The sequence below is a fragment of the Natator depressus genome, chromosome 20 (genome assembly GCF_965152275.1).
Source record: "Natator depressus isolate rNatDep1 chromosome 20, rNatDep2.hap1, whole genome shotgun sequence".
Lineage (NCBI taxonomy): Eukaryota > Metazoa > Chordata > Testudines > Cheloniidae > Natator > Natator depressus.
In genome coordinates, this window is record NC_134253.1 from 17,630,078 (window position 1) to 17,646,956 (window position 16,879).

The 16,879-nt window shown below is 54.0% G+C and overlaps 1 protein-coding gene across 1 annotated transcript in view; it reads right to left on the reverse strand.

Annotated features, from left to right (window-relative positions):
• The window catches only part of LOC141975307 (protein maestro-like), a 282,486-nt gene that overhangs the window by 200,738 nt on the left and 64,869 nt on the right, over positions 1-16,879 (reverse strand). The gene's annotated exons all lie outside the window — the stretch shown is intronic.

The window sequence follows — 16,879 nt, forward strand, 5'->3', positions numbered from 1 at the left end:
GCCATGCTGGGGGCTGAGCGATCCCAGAATGATGCCCAGCGCACACCCCTTCTCCCAGGCAGGGACCCAGCATCTCGTCCCCCAGCCCTCCCCAGAGTCGGCCCCCAACCTCCAGGGATGGGTGGGGGGTGGGGAAGGCGACCGGCCTGAGCCAAGTTCACAATTATGCAACCAGCCCCTGTGATGCTGCTTATCATCTTACCACGCAGCCCAAAGCCGGCTCACCCGCCACTTTCCTGGCATTTCGTTGCCTGAAATTAAATCACATTTCCTAATTACTGGGTGGGCTCCAGCTGCTGGGCTGGGCTGGGCTTTAAGAAGGGGGCAGTGTAGTGTGATCAGCATCAGTCACAGAGACAGCCTGTTGGAGAGAACCCCCCCAAAGCCCAAGACCCCCCTCACCACAGCCAGCCCCCCAGGCTGCATCTAACGAGGCCCACTCACCTCCCTCTGCCCTGCAGGAAACTCAGCCTGGCTGGTTCCTACAGGGCCCATCCAGCCCAGTATCCCCTCTCCCTGCTGTGAGCAAACGTCAGGCCCTGCCCACTTGCACGTTCCCAGAATCTGGCCAGCCCAGCGCTGATCGTGCAGAAACGCGCAGTCCTGGACAGTGCTCGGCACAAAGGACTCACACAAACACATTCCAGAAGCGTGGTACAAAAACCACAATATCAAGAATGGCACAAAAACATTCTCCAAGGATAACAGGAACACACTGAGCCCTCCTAAAAGATAAGGTCAAATAGCAACGTAATAAATACAAATGTTTTAATCAAACCAACATGTACAAAAAAGTGGACAATAACTAGCCAGGTCAGAGGGCAGTATCTAAGTCAGAGGGGCAGCTTGTTTGTATCAGGGTATCTCTGAGAGAATGTGTTTGTCCAGCCAAGGGGGAAATGGAAAGTCCCGCCATTCACTGAGCTGCGTCCATTGTCACAGGCATACATGTCTTAGTATCCTCGTAGAGTCTGCCAGGTGCTATTACCATGCCTTGTCAAAAATAAACCTGGCCGGGTGCCTTCGTCCCTTAACGGATCTTGTGGTCATTGGGCGGTTCACTCAAGGTCTGCTGTGCTGGCTGTCTGCGCAGAGCTGGGGCAGCACACAGGGAGAACACACACACACGCAGTGAAATATCTAACAACAGAGGCAATCAGTAAGGATGTTTCACAATGGCTCGTTTGGTTTCAAAGGGCAGGCCTAGCACTTTACACTAATTCATGCTTCTCCCCTGTTGGGGGAGTTACACAGGCCATGGCTACACTACAAAATCAAATCGCCCTGCGTGCAGCCGCCACAGTAGTTACAGCACTTGTGTGTGTGTACACCTGGCTCCTTGTGTCTGTGGTGTGTGGTATCGATTGTACTGTCAGTGTGGGGCATTGCGGGACAGTCGATGTAAGCAACGCAGTATGTACACTGACACTGCATTAACCTAACTACGCTGACTGGGGGCGGTGGCATGATTAAGTCAGCAAAGCAGGTGAGTTACATCAGCGGGAGCCAAATTTTAGTGTAGACGCAGTGTTAGGTGGACGTAAGCTGCCTTGCAAACTCAGTGGTGTAGAGCAGTTACAGAGGTTTACGATGCAAACATTCATTCTAACTTTATACCACGGGCTACAGAGGTTATGGGAGAGATCAATCCTGCAAGCAATTCCACAAGTCGAAACACTCCACACACGCTGATCAGCAGCTGTTTTCACACGGCTAACACACAGGCTGGGTCAAGCTCTGCATTTGTCCGTGTTCAGTGAGGCCTAAGGGCCTGGGCATGAGCTGGCACCTGGTCTGCTAGTGTCACAGGGCCCATCTAGCCCAGTACCCCGCCCTCTCCCTGCTGCCTCCTTCCCCAAATCAGACCAATGGGGCCAGCCACCCCAGCACCAGCTACTTCAGAGGAAGGTGCAAGAACCCCCTCCTAGTGGCTAATGATGACATAACCAGTTGGGGGAGGGGGGAAAGGGGGGCATATCCCCCTCATCCTGACAGTCAGCAGTGGCCTTGTGCCCTCTTTTCTAAATTCTGTCCTGACACCCTTGCTCCCCTACCCCCACCATCCTTGTCTGAATCCTGCCCGGCTCGCAATGTCATTGACATCTAGTGGCAGTGAGTTCCCCTGGCTAATTATGTAACTTCCCTTGACATTTGCTTTCACAGAGCGTCCCATTGCTCTTGCAACACTGGGGCAGGTGAAGGGGGGGCAAATAGGAGCACCCCCCTCCTTTCATTATATTCTGTACCTATTTCAACCCTGCTTCTTTCGCTCCTCTTTAAACAAAAGCCTGAGCTTTTTTGTTGGTAAATTGGCCTTTTTCTTGACAGTGTTGTAGAAAAAATTTGCTTCTTTCTAAACATTTCAGGTTTTTGATGAGCAATTTAAAAACAGCCTTCGAAAAGTTACCCCTCCCTCCCCCATTTCTCTGCCCTTTGTCCTTTTCTCATTTGCCACTGGAAAGTGGATGGGAGGGGATGAAAAAAACCACACACACACACACACACGCACACACGTACATTTTTGGCTTTTGAAAATTTTTTGCAAAGGGTGAAAACATAAGGGTTCCACACACACACCCAAATTTCCAAGGCAGCTCAATTGTGGGGCTGCTGCTCTTCCTGCTGCCCTTCTAGTGCCAGGGTAGACCAACACCCTGTCACACTTTAACCCTTAAACGGCCAGCATTGCCAACGCCCATCATTGCATGGTGAGCCCAGCAGTGGGTGGGGGGGTGAGTTGGAATGGGATCAGTAACGAAGAATCTTCGCTTTCGTTAGATAAAGTGCCCACCCTCGGCATGGAGGAGAAGCCCCAGACCTCGCTCCTCCCAAACACAGCCATGCCAGAATGCAAACAAATATTAAAATCTTGTGATTTTTTAAGCAAATCTCATGATTTTGAGGCCTGACTAGTGACTTCTGAATGTTGGGACGCAAGAGGGGCACCAAAGCTGATGGGCCCGCTCGGCCTTCGTGCCATCTCGACAGAGGCACCTGTGTGGGACCCGGGGTGGCTCGTGCCTCCCCACACTTGGGACAGACAATACTAAACATCTCATGGCTCCCCCTGGCAGTGCGTGGAAGGAAAGCCGCTCCCGAGCTATGGCCACAGAGTCAAGAGAGGCAGTGTGGCCTAGTGGGTAAAGCACTGAACTGGGATGCGGCAGACTGGAGGTCTATGGCTGGCTCTGCCACTGGGTGACCTTGAGGAAATCCCTTCCCTGCCCTCTGCCTCAGTTTCCCCATATGTACAGTGGGGATGATGACACTGACCTCCTTTGGGAAGTGTTTTTCTGGACAGTGCTATGTAAGATGAATAATAATATTCTGGGCTGGCTAGGGGACGTCTCTCCTCTCTGGGGCACGGGTTCGAATCTGTCCCAGGGAAGCAGTGTCTGACAGTGGGTGGTGGCTGCGGAGAGGGGCTCAGTCAAGTTCCTGTTGGGACAGCACCCGCGTTGCCTGCCGGCTGTGGGACTGGCACGCTGGGGCTACAGAGCCTGAGCTCCGCTCTGCCCCTAGATGGGTCCCTTCAGGGCAGGGCCGTTGGCGTGGGGGATGGGGGTGTGACGCAAGCCTTGGGCTCTGGGGCAGTCGAGCTGGCCCTTTCCCCAGTGCTGGACTCCCCTCCACAAGGCCCAAAGCTCCCCAGGCCTGAATCCTGGCCCCACGGAGCCCGGCTTGAGGGGAGGGGGGGCATTTCCTGCAGCCGCACTGCCTCTCCGGTACAGCCAGTGGCCTTGGCACTCTGGGGCAAGGCAAGTCACTTTCCAGCCTCCACCCCTGGTGCCACGGGGCACAGGCCAGCCCAGGGCTCTGAGGAAGATGGGGCGTGCCCTCCGCCCCTCTGATTTAAACGTCTCTCTGTCCCTTCCCCCCGCTCCATGGCCCCGTGCACAGCTCTCCTCTTTCTGCATCTTCCCCTCCTGCTCTTTAGGATCTGGCCTCCTGGGGTACCTGGACCTGGGCCCCACAGCAGATCACTCTGTACTCCACCCCTTGCCCTGCCCGAGAAGGCGGGGAGGGCACTCTTGGCCAGTCCTTGGCTGTCAGCTAATGCCCGTCAGAGCATGGACCCATCCCCCTATGGACGGGGTTGAGACCCCCAAACTCATGTCACACATAGGCCTGCTGGGCGCTGGCAGTGGGGCAATCCCTTCCCTGCCAGGGACTGCGGGGGGAGGCTCTTGGGGCAGAGATGGGACCAGCGGGGCATCCCTGGCACAGCGGGGGAGCAGGTCTGTAGTCCTGGCCTGGAGAATCCGTTATCCACCGCTCATTACCCGCTGCCCAGTTGAGGCACCGAAAAGAAACCGTGTGATTTTAGGTGACCTATCGAGTGGCACCTAGTGCGACTCAGAGCGACATGGCTGGCACAAAGGGCTCGGTGAATGGGGAGGGCTGGCTGGGAGCGGGTCACTGACTGAGTCACTGGGCTCCCACGGCCAGAAGAATCTCGGCCCCAGCCTTGCACCACCCCAGGGCCCCAATCTCTGCTGAGGCCTTGCCCACCTCCCTGGCAAGAGGCCCAGCAGCCCTGGTGACTCCCAGGACTAGAGTCACTTGTATTCCAGTCACTCAGTTCATCCCTGGGGTTGAGAAGTAGCCACCTCTGGGGTGGGGTGCAGGGGCTATTTATACAGGGATCCTTTGCCCAGCACTGAGATGCAGCCACCTCTGGGGTGGGACGGAGCACCTGTTTAACAGCCACACAGCACAGTAGATTAAGACAAGTGAAGAATCCCACATCTAGTTGCACTGCGCTGCACAGAGCGTGGGGAGCTGGGCCAGGGAGCCGGGGGGGAGGGACAGCTCAGTGGTTTGAGCATTGGCCTGCTAAACCCAGGGTTGTGAGTTCAATCCTTGAGGGGGCCATTTAGGGATCTGGGGCAAAAATTGGGGCTTGGCCCTGCTTTGAGCAGGGGGTTGGACTAGATGACCTCCTGAGGTCCCTTCCAATCCTGATATTCTATGATTCTATGACCAGGCTGCACTGCACATGGGCTCCTTAGTGACAAGCGCTCAGGAGCTTAGATTTACAAACCCCAAAATAGCACAAATTGAGCACTATGCTGGGGCCGGCACAGACTAGAAGGGGCGAGTGCCCCCTACTGGGTCCTCCCACCCCACCCACTGCAGCCCCTAGCACCCCATAAGCTCCATCCATGCATAGTAAGGGGACTGGCACATGGAACTGCAAGCCCAATAGCAAGGATTTCTGATGACTGTAAACTCGGGGCGGGGGAGTGGAGAATTGCTAATATAGTTCCTATTTTTAAGAAATGGAAAAAAACGTGGTCCAGGTGTCTACAGGCCTTTTAATTTGACCTCAGCTCTCTGCCGGGTCTGGGGACAAATTCTGAGAGAGAAAGTAACGAAGGACAAAGGGGTGAACGGTAACTGGGATAAAATACACCCTGGTTTTACAATCGGTAGGTCCTGCCAGGCCAACCTGAGCGGTGTCTCTGCGAAGATAACTGAGGTTTCAGACAAAGGAAACGCAGTAGATCTAATCCAGTGGTTCTCAAACTTTTTGTATTGGTGACCCCTTTCGAACACCCAGCCTCTGAGTGCGACCCCCCCTTAAAAATTAAAACCACATTTTTGATATTTAACACCATGTTAAATACTAAATTTAAACCCTATTGCTTAAAATGAATTGACCTTTACTCACTGCTTTTAAATTAAGACTAAAACACAGCGGGTGGCGGGGCTCGGGGCTGACAACCCTGTGCGTGCTCCCGGCTGATAACCCTCAGCATGGCCGGGCTCCGCCTGAAACCCCATTACAGGGGTCGGGGCTCCCAGCGTCCTGGAGGCCCCAGCTCAGGGCTCACAGCCCCACTCCTGGTTGGGGTCAGGACTTGCAACCCCATGTGGCAGTCGGACTCAGGGATCACAGCCCCGCTCCTGGCCAGGGTTGGGGTCTGGGCTTGCAGCCCTGTGTGGGGGTTGGAGTCGGGGCTCGCAACCACGATTCCCTGTCGGGGTCGGGGCTCACAGCCCGGCCCAGGGGTTGGGGTCAGGACTCACAGCTGCACACCGGGGTCGTGGCTCACAGCCCGGCGCAGGGGTTGGGGTCGGGACTCACAGCCGCACACCGGGGTCAGGGCTCACAGCCTAGCCCAGGTGCGTGATCCACAGCCGTGTGCCCGGGTTGGGGCTCGTAGGTCCACACAGGGGTCGGGGCTGACAGCCTGGCGCAGGGGTCGGGGCTCGCAACTTACAGCCGCGCGCTGGGGTCGGGGCTCGTGACCCCCCCCACTTAACCGGGTGGTGACCCCCAGTTTGAGAACCAATGATCTAATCTACCTGGATGTCAGTGAGGCATTTGATACAATTGGGAAATTATTAGTTCAATTGGAGAAGATGGGGTTTAATATGAGAATTGAAAGGTGGATAAGGAACTGGTGAAAAGGACCTGCAGAAAAGGACCTGGGGTTACAGCAGATGAGAAGCTGGAGATGAGTCAGCAGTGTGCCCGTGTTGCCAAAAAGGCTAACAGCATATTGGGCTGCATTAGTAGGAGCATTGCCCACAGATCGAGGGAAGTGATTATTCCCCTCTATTCAGCACTGGTGAGGGCCTCATCTGGAGCATTGCGTCCAGTTTTGGGCCCCCACTACAGAAAGGATGTGGACAAATTGGAGAGAGTCCAGCGGAGGGCCATGGAAATGAGTAGGGAGCTGGGGCACGTGACTTATGGGGAGAGGATGAGGGAACTGTGGTTATTTTGTCTGCAGAAGAGAAGAGTGAGGGGGGATTTGATCGCTGTCATGGAGTCCCCGGGTGATGCTCTGGAACTGCTCCCCATGAAGCCAGTCAGGACTCTGGAGAAGTCTCCTGTCTGTGAGCAGACTGTCTGCAGGACACACGGCTCACACATCTTCCTGGGTCTGACCTCAGAGCATTCAGCATCCTCTGCCCCTCCATGCGCTTCCCACAGCGAGTCCGCTCAGGCAGGGCTCCTGGGGAAGCCAGAGGGTCCTGCCCCCCAACTTCACAGTCAGATGTGACTCTCAGCCAGCCAGTAAAACAGAGGTTTATTAAATGACAGGAACATGGTCTAAAACAGAGCTTGTAGGTGCAGAGAACAGGACCCCTCAGCTGGGTCCATTTTGGGGGGCAGTGAGCCAGACAACCACGTCTGCCCTTCACTCCATGTCCCAGCCAGCCCCAAACTGAAACTCCCTCCAGCCCCTCCTCCTCTGGGCTTTGTCCCTTTCCCCGGCCAGGAGGATTGCAGTGATCATACACCCTTATCCCACCACCTAGATCCTTAAGAACTGCATAGGGGAAACTGAGGCACCCCCACACTATTCAGAGGAAACATTAAGAACAGTCCCACTTCGTCACATCAGCGCCCCCACAACTTGTCTAGGATTTTATCGGTGGGAGGCATCGGACACGGTGATGGCACTGAACTTCCGATATCCACACAGAACCGGATCAACCCATCCTTCTTGGGGACCAGCACCATGGAAGAGGCCCAGGGGCTGGAGGATGGCTGGATCACCCCTAAAGCCAGCATGTCTCCAACCTCTCTCTCCAGGTCCTGGGCTGTTTTTCTAGTGACCCTGAATGGGGAACACCTGATGGGAAGATTGGCTCCTGTTTCCACCCGGTGAACAGCCAGGTTAGTGAGCCCAGGCCGGCTGGAGAACAGCTGCCGGTGTGAAGGCAGCACCTCTCTGATCTCTGCCTGCTGGGCAGGGGTTAGCTGGTCTGAGAGGAGAATTGATTCCAGCGAGGGGTCAGCCCCCACCTCAGGGAGGAGTCCCACCAGGGGATCCTCTCCCTTCTCCTCCCACTGCCCACACCCAGCCAGCCCCAACTCCTCCCTGTCCCAGTATGGCTTCATCATGTTGACATGGTGCACCCGGTGGCGGTGTGCCCGGATGGACAGTTCCACGACATATTTCACTTCATTTTCCTGTCTGATGACCTTGAAGGGGCCGTCCCAGGCAGCTTGCAGCTTGTCCTTCCTCATGGGGATGAGAAGCATCCCCTGGTCCCTGGTAGCCTAGAAGCAGGCACGTGCTGAGCGGTCGTACCAGACCTTCTGCTTCCTCTGTGCCCTGGCTAGGTTTCCCCTGGCCAAGCCCATGAGCTCCGCGAGCTTTTCCAGAAAGGTCAGAACATACTCCATCGGGGGAGGCCTTCCGCCCGCACTCGTCCCTCATCAAGTCGAGGGGTCCCCTCACCCTCCTCCTATACAACAACTCTAAAGGGGAAAACCCTGTGGATTCCTGGGGCACTTCCCTGTATGGGAACAGCAGGTGGGGTAAATACTTCTCCCACTCCTGTGGGTGCTGGTCCAGAAAGGTTTTCAGCATCATCTTTAGGGTCCCATTGAACCTCTCCCCCAGCCTGTTGGACTGAGGGTGAGACGCTGAGGCCCAGGTGTGTCAGACCCCACACTTCTCCCACAAGCACTGGAGCAGGGTTGACATGAAGTTGGACCTCTGGTCTGTAAGGACCTTCTTGGGGAACCCACTCTGCTAAAAATGGTGAGCAGCGCGTCTGCCACGGTGTCTGCCTCCATAGAGGACATGGCCACTGCCTCGGGGTAGCGCATAGCAAAATCTACCACCACCAGAATGTATTTCTTCCCCGACTGGGTTGCCCTGCTGAGGGGCCCCACTATGTCCATGGCCACCCTCTGGAAAGGCTCCTCTATGATGGGCAGAGGTCTCAGAGCTGCTTTACACTTATCCTGGGCCTTCCCCCCCACTCTGGCAGGAGTCCCAGGCCCTCAATACTGTTGGACGGCATCAAAGGCCCCGGGCCACTAAAAGTGCTGCAGCAGCCTCTGCCTGGTGCACCAGATGCCCTGAAAGGGGAATATTGTGGGCCAAATACAACAGTCTGTGGTGGTCCCTCTGGGGGAGGACCACCAATTGCCTCCTGGCTTTCCAAGGTTCAGTTGGCCCTGAACCAGCCTGTCATAAATATAAAGGGAAGGGTAAACCCCTTTAAAATCCCTCCTGGCCAGAGGAAAAATCCTCTCACCCGTAAAGGGTTAAGAAGCTAAAGGTAACCTCACTGGCACCTGACCAAAATGACCAATGAGGAGACAAGATACTTTCAAAAGCTGGGAGGAGGGAGAGAAACAAAGGGTCTGTGTCTGTCTGTATGCTGCTTTTGCTGGGGACAGAACAGGAATGGAGTCTTAGAACTTTTAGTAAGTAATCTAGCTAGGTATGTGTTAGATTATGATTTCTTTAAATGGCTGAGAAGAGTTGTGCTGAATAGAATGACTATTCCTGTCTGTGTGTCTTTTTTGTAACTTTAGGTTTTGCCTAGAGGGATTCTCTTTGTTTTGAATCTAATTACCCTATAAGGTATCTACCATCCTGATTTTACAGAGGTGATTCCTTTACTTCTATTAAAAGTCTTCTTGTAAGAAAATTGAATGCTTTTTCATTGTTCTAAGATCCAAGGGTTTGGGTCTGTGGTCACCTATGCAAATTGGTGAGGATTTTTACCAAACCTTCCCCAGGAAGTGGGGTGCAAGGGTTGGGAGGATTTTGGGGGGAAAGATGTGTCCATACTACATTTTCCCAGTAAACCCAGTTAAAGTTTGGTGGTGGCAGTAGAAATCCAAGAGTAAAATAATTTTGTACCTTGGGGAAGTTTTAACCTAAGCTGGTAAAAGTAAGCTTATGAGGTTTTCATGCAGGTCCCCACATCTGTACCCTAGAGTTCAGAGTGGGGAAGGAACCTTGACACAGCCCATTCCCGGTACAGGAATCCCTTCTCCCACAGAAATCTCTCCCGGCAGTCCTCCCCCTGGAATCCTGCACCACTGTGGCCAGCAAGGGCCCTCAGTTTCTCTAAGGAGGGATCCTCCTGCAGCTCCATCTGGAATTCGGCTACTGGGTTTGAGGGTACAGCCCTGGTTCGCAGTGCCTCAGTTTCCCCACCTTGGGACAGAGGCTCTGGCCCAACACTGTCAAGCCCTACCCTCGGTGCTTCGGTATCTCCCCTCCGCCCACCCCCAGCATAGCCCTATCGACTGCGGCCCCCTGGATCTGTGGTGCCCCCTCTTGGTGGGCTTCAGTTGACCCCCCCCGCCGGGTTCTGCTCGGCTGCCATTTCCTCCATCTTCAGGCATTGAGCCACCTTGTGTCGTTTTTGGCCACAGTAATTACATTTCAGGTCCCTCAAGTCCCACGGGGGATTGGCCCACCCCGACCTTCAGGGGCACCCGTGAGTTGGGCTTCCTGGAGTCCCACCTTGGAGAGGTCTCTGTGTGACTCACCTTCTGAGTCATAGAATCATAGAATATCAGGGTTGGAAGGGACCTCAGGAGGTCATCTAGTCCAACCCCCTGCTCAAAGCAGGACCAATCCCCAACTAAATCATCCCAGCCAGGGCTTTGTCAAGCCTGACCTTAAAAATATCTAAGGAAGGAGAGTCCACCACCTCCCTAGGTAACGCATTCCAGTGCTTCACCACCCTCCTAGTGAAAACGTTTTTCCTAATATCCAACCTAAACCTCCCCCACTGCATCTTGAGACCATTACTCCTCGTTCTGTCATCTACCACCACTGAGAACAGTCTAGATCCATCCTCTTTGGAACACCCTTTCAGGTAGTTTGAAAGCAGCTATCAAATCCCCCCTCCTTCTTCTCTTCCGCAGACTAAACAATCCCAGTTCCCTCAGCCTCTCCTCATAAGTCATGTGTTCCAGTCCCTTAATCATTTTTGTTGCCCTCTGCTGGACTCTTTCCAATTTTTCCACATCCTTCTTGTAGTGTGGGGCCCAAAACTGGACACAGTACTCCAGATGAGGCCTCACCAATGTCGAGTAGAGGGGAACAACCACATCCCTCGATCTGCTGGCAATGCCCCTACTTATACATCCCAAAATGCCATTGGCCTCCTTGGCAACAAGGGCACACTGTTGACTCACATCCAGCTTCTCATCCACTGTCACCCATAGGTCCTTTTCTGCAGAACTGCTGCCGAGCCATTCGGTCCATAGTCTGTAGCGGTGCATGGGATTCTTCCCTCCGAAGTGCAGGACTCTGCACTTGTCCTTGTTGAACCTCATCAGATTTCTTTTGGCACAATCCTCCAACTTGTCTAGGTCCCTCTGTATCCTATCCCTACCCTCCAGCATATCTACCTCTCCTCCCAGTTTAGTGTCATCTGCAAACTTGCTGAGGGTGCAATCCACACCATCCTCCAGATTATTTATGAAGACATTGAACAAAACCGGCCCCAGGATCGACCCTTGGGGCACTCCACTTGATACCGGCTGCCACCTAGACATGGAGCCATTGATCACTACCCGTTGAGCCCGACAATCTAGCCAGTTTTCTATCCACCTTATAGTCCATTCATCCAGCCCATATTACTTTAACTTGCTGGCAAGAACACTGTGGGAGACCGTGTCAGAAGCTTTGCTAAAGTCAAGGAACAACACGTCCACCGCTTTCCCCTCATCCACAGAGCCAGTTATCTCGTCATAGAAGGCAATTAGATTAGTCAGGCATGACTTGCCCTTGGTGAATCCATGCTGACTGTTCCTGATCACTTTCCTCTTCTCTAAGTGCTTCAGAATTGATTCCTTGAGGACCTGCTCCATGATTTTTCCAGGGACTGAGGTGAGGCTGACTGGCCTGTAGTTCCCAGGATCCTCCTTCTTCCCTTTTTTAAAGATGGGCACTACATTAGCCTTTTTCCAGTCGTCCGGGACTTCCCCCGATCACCATGAGTTTTCAAAGAGAATGGCCAATGGCTCTGCAATCACATCCGCCAACTCCTTTAGCACTCTTGGATGCAGCGCATCCGGCCCCATGGACTTGTGCTCACCCAGCTTTTCTAAATAGTCCCGAACCACTTCTTTCTCCACAGAAGGCTGGTCACCTCCTCCCCATGCTGTGCTGCCCAGTGCCGTAGTCTGGGAGCTGACCTTGTTCGTGAAGACAGAGGCAAAAAAAGCATTGAGTACATTCGCTTTTTCCACATCCTCTGCCAGTAGGTTGCCTCCCTCATTCAGTAAGGGCCCCACACTTTCCTTTACTTTCTTCTTGTTGCTAACATACCTGAAGAAACCCTTCTTGTTACTCTTAACATCTCTTGCTAGCTGCAACTCCAGGTGTGATTTGGCCTTCCTGATTTCACTCCTGCATGCCCGAGCAATATTTTTATACTCTTCCCTGGTCATTTGTCCAGTCTTCCACTTCTTGTAAGCTTCTTTTTTGTGTTTTAAGATCAGCAAGGATTTCACTGTTAAGCCAAGCTGGTCGCCTGCCATATTTACTATTCTTTCTACACATCGGGATGGTTTGTCCCTGTAACCTCAATAAGGATTCTTTTAAAATACAGCCAGCTCTCCTGGACTCCTTTCCCCCTCATGTTATTCTCCCAGGGGATCCTGCCCATCAGTTCCCTGAGGGAGTCAAAGTCTGCTTTTCTAAAGTCCAGGGTCCGTATTCTGCTGCTTTCCTTTCTTCCCTGTGTCAGGATCCTGAACTCAACCATCTCATGGTCACTGCCTCCCAGGTTCCCATCCACTTTACCTTCCCCTACTAATTCTTCCCGGTTTGTGAGCAGCAGGTCAAAAAGAGCTCTGCCCTTAGTTGGTTCCTCCAGCACTTGCACCAGGAAATTGTCCCCTACATTTTCCAAAAACTTCCTGGATTGTCTGTGCACCGCTGTATTGCTCTCCCAGCAGATATGGGAGACTTCAGTCACCCTGATGAGAACCAGGGCCTGCGATCTAGTAACTTCTGTGAGTTTCTGGAAGAAAGCCTCGTCCACCTCATCCCCCTGGTCCGGTGGTCTATAGCAGACTCCCACCACGACATCACCCTTGTTGCTCACGCTTCTAAACTTAATCCAGAAACACTCAGGTTTTTCTGCAGTTTCAATCTTGAGCTCTGAGCAGTCATACTGCTCCCTTACATACAGTGCAACTCTCCCACCTTTTCTGCCCTGCCTGTCCTTCCTGAACAGTTTATATCCATCCATGACAGTACTCCAGTCATGTGAGTTATCCCACCAAGTCTCTGTTATTCCAATCACATCATAATTCCTGATGTGGAACTCCCTCCTGCCCCCTATCTGCTGTTCACAAACTCATCCAATAGTGCCCCTGCACTGCGCAGATCTTTAGGCTTCCAGTCCACTAACCACATCCTAAGGTCTGGAGGGCAGATGTCATACAGCTGCCCCAACCCCACCAGGTTACACACCTCCTCTGTGGTAGTGGCCCCTGTGCCCTTCCCACACCTACAGGGATATTCCCCCAGCAGATTGGCGACCTCCTTGTAAGTGACACCTGGGGTCTTGCATACACCCCAGAATCTTTTCCTGGACGCCTTGGGGGTCAGTTCATATATCAGCAGCAAAGCCTCTTTGAACAGGTCATAGTCCCCCATCTCAATACCATCCATTTGGCTGAATGGCTCTATGGCCTTGGGACCCAGTAGGGGGGTCAGACAGTGTCATAACCATACAGCTAAGGGTAGCCTAGAATTCCTCCTTACCTATTGTTGGCCCATTCCCAGCTTCTGGCAAACAGAGGCTAGGTACACTTCAGAGCTTGGGTTTGCATCCCTGCTCATCCTGACTAATTCATGAACTTATCTAGTTCTTTTTTAAACCCTGTTATAGTCTTGGCCTTCACAACTTCCTCTGGCAAGGAGTTCCACAGGTTGACTGTGCATTGTGTGAAGAAATACTTCCTTTTGTTTGTTTTAAGCCTGTTGCCTATTAATTTCATTTGGTGACCTCTGGTTCTTGTGTTATGAGAAGCAGAAATAGCACTTCCTTATTTAGTTTCTCCACACCAGTCATGATTTTATAGACCTCAATCATATCCCCCCTTAGTCGTTTCTTTTCCAAGCTGAAAAGTCCTAGTCTTCTCTCTCCTTATAAGGAAGCTGTTCCATACCCCTAATCATTTTTGTTGCCCCTTTCTGTATCTTTTCCATTTTCAATATATCTTTTTGAGATGGGGCGACCACATCTGCACACAGTATTCAAGATATGGATGTAGTGTGGATTTATATAGCGGCAATATGATATTAATTCTGTTAATGTTGCATTTGTTTAATCACTATACAGTGCCTAGCACAACAGATCTTTGTCCATGACTAGGGCTCCTGGGCACTATGCTAATACAAATAAATAATAACAATGATGATGCAGAATAGACCTGAGCTCTCCCTCCTGTAGCTGGGCTGGCTCTGCTGAGTTAAAACGAGCAAAATGCAACAAATCCTCCCCCTTCTCATTTTTGTCACTACCGTCACAGCTCAGATTCCAACACCCCCCCCCCCCCAGGCCAGCTAAGGAGATGCCATTTTTAGCCAGTCACGTTTCAGAGCAAAAGCACATCATGGTACTGAAGTGACAACTTCCAGAGGCCCCAGCATGGGCCGGGCAGCTTAGTCTAAGCAGGGCAGCCCATACCCATGAGCAGACACCCCTCCCTACTTGCCCACACTCCCAGCATACATAGGGTTGCCAGGTGTCTGGTTTTTGACTGGAACGCCCAGTTGGAAAGGGACCCTGAAAAGGGTCCCGTTAAAAGTCCGGTCGGCGGTGCTGCAGGGCTAAGGCAGGCTGGTCCCAACCTGTCCTGGCACTGCGTTGCGCCCCAGAAGCGGCCAGCAGGTCCAGCTCCTAGGCGCGGGAGCCATGGGGCTCTGTGTGCTGCCCCCACCCTGAGCACCAGCTCCACATTCCCATTGGTTGGGAACTGCAGCCAATGGGAGCGGGTGGCGGGGGGGGGTGTCAGTGCTTGTGGGTGAGAGCAGCGCACCGAGCCTCCTGGCCCCCAGCCTAGGAGCTGGACCTGCTGCTGGCCACTTCCAAGTCAAGCGCAGAGCCAGGACAGGCAGGGAGCCTGCCTTAGCCCCGCTGACTGAGGTAAGCATGTGCCCCAACCCCCTGCTCCAGCCCTGAGCCACTCCCCCAAACCCAGAGCTCCGTCCTGCACCCCCAGCCCCACCCCAGAGCCTGCACCGCCAGCTGGAGTCTATACCCAATCCTGCACCCCAACCCCCTGCCTCAACCCACAGCCCCTCCCGTACTCTGAATTCCTCAGCCCCAGCCTGGAGCCCCTCCTGCACCCCAAACCCCTGATCCCTGGCCACACCCCAGAGACTTCAGCCCCAGCCCTCACTCTCTCCCACACCCCAACTCCTTGCCTGAACCCACAGCCTCCTCCCACACTCTGAATCCCTCGGCCTCACCCCCCAGCCCGGAGCCCCCTCCTACAGCCCAAACCCCTCATCCCTAGCCCCACCCCAGAGCCCGCACTCCAGCTGGAACCCTCACCTCCTCCTGCACTCCAGCTCCCTGCCCCAGCCCAGAGCTCCCTCCTGCCTGAACCCCTCATTTCTGGCCCCACCCCAGAGTCTGCACCCCCAGTTAGAGCCCTCACCCCTCCCATACTCCAATCCCCTGCCCCAGCCCAGCGAAAGTGATTGAGGGCAGGGGAGAGCGAGCCACCGAGGGAGGGGGAATGTAGCGAGAGGGGGGCAGGGGCAGGCGCAGGGGCAGGGTGTTTGGTTTTGTGCAATTAGAAAGTTGGTAACCCTAAGCATAAACAGCTCCCAGACCCTCAAGCTGCACTCCCAGAGTGCACTGCTCCCCTCTCAGCTGATGTCCCAGCATACACTGCTCCACCCCTGACCCACATTCCCAGCATGCACTGCTCCTGCCCCTCCGCTGCTGCCCCAGCCTGCACCGCTCCACCTCGGACCCACGTTCCCAGCATGCACTGCTCCTGCCCCAGCCTGCACCACTCCACCTCTGACCCACGTTCCCAGCATGCACTGCTCTACCATCCAGGCTGCGCTCCATCCCCTGCCACCACTGCTGTCCCAGCCTGCACCATGGCCCCTTAGCCGCACTCCCCCATTCGCCCCGCCCTCCCAACACGGCCTGCTCCAATCCAAGCCCGACCCTGGGGGGCGCCAGCTAACCCCTGCGCCGAGTGCCCAGGCCCCTCCCTCCCCGCCCCTTCCGCGGGCGGGCTGACTTGAGCAGCCTCGCTGGGGTGCCTGAAGGGGGGCGGGTGGGGGGGGTTGGAGCCTCGCTGGGGTGCCCGAGGGGAGGGGAGGGGGGTGAGCACCTCGCTGTGGTCTCACAGTGCAGGACGAGGGAGCTTCGCCGTGCCTGCTCCGGAGCTCCAGGAGCCGCCTTCGCACTGAGACCACGCGCCTCCGGTTCGGCGCAAAGTCTGCTGGGTAACGCCTCCTGCCGGGTTCCCCTCCCCTCCCCCGGGCCGGTAACCTATTCCCTCTTCCCTCCCCCCGGCCGGGTAGCCCTTCCCCCTCCCCTCCTTGTCCCTCCCCCTCCCCCTGGCCGGGTAGCCCTTCCCCCTCCCTCCCCCTTCCCCTTTCCCCGGCTGGGCCGGCGGGGTAGCAAACATATTTTCTGATGGGCAACCAAATCTGAGATTCAGGTTGTCTCTAGACTGTGCAGTCCTTTAAATTCTGTCTTATTTAGACTTATAATCTTGGGGGGAAGGATTTTTTTTTTTTTAGAGGACTGATGCATTCAAATTGTGTGAATTGCAGTGAAGACAGGAGAGAATCTAACTCTTTGTGTTGTCTGTTTGTTTGTTTTAACTAAAACATCAGGAACCAAGTTCTTCATACAGATCATGAGCCACAAGGTAGGTGTAAAAGTGTTGACATCTCAGGCAGGTGGAGGGGCTCAAGTGTGTTTTACTTTGTTTGTATGAAAAAAGATAACTGAGCTCCCCAAATACATGGCTTAATTTTTCTTGGGAACTGGTTCTTTGAATCCTCTTAAATGTATTGGGAAAAGAGGATGTTTCAGACAAAGATCTGTGGTTTTTAGCATCTTGAAGGAAACCTTTTCTCTGTGGAGCACAAGAATACGTGGT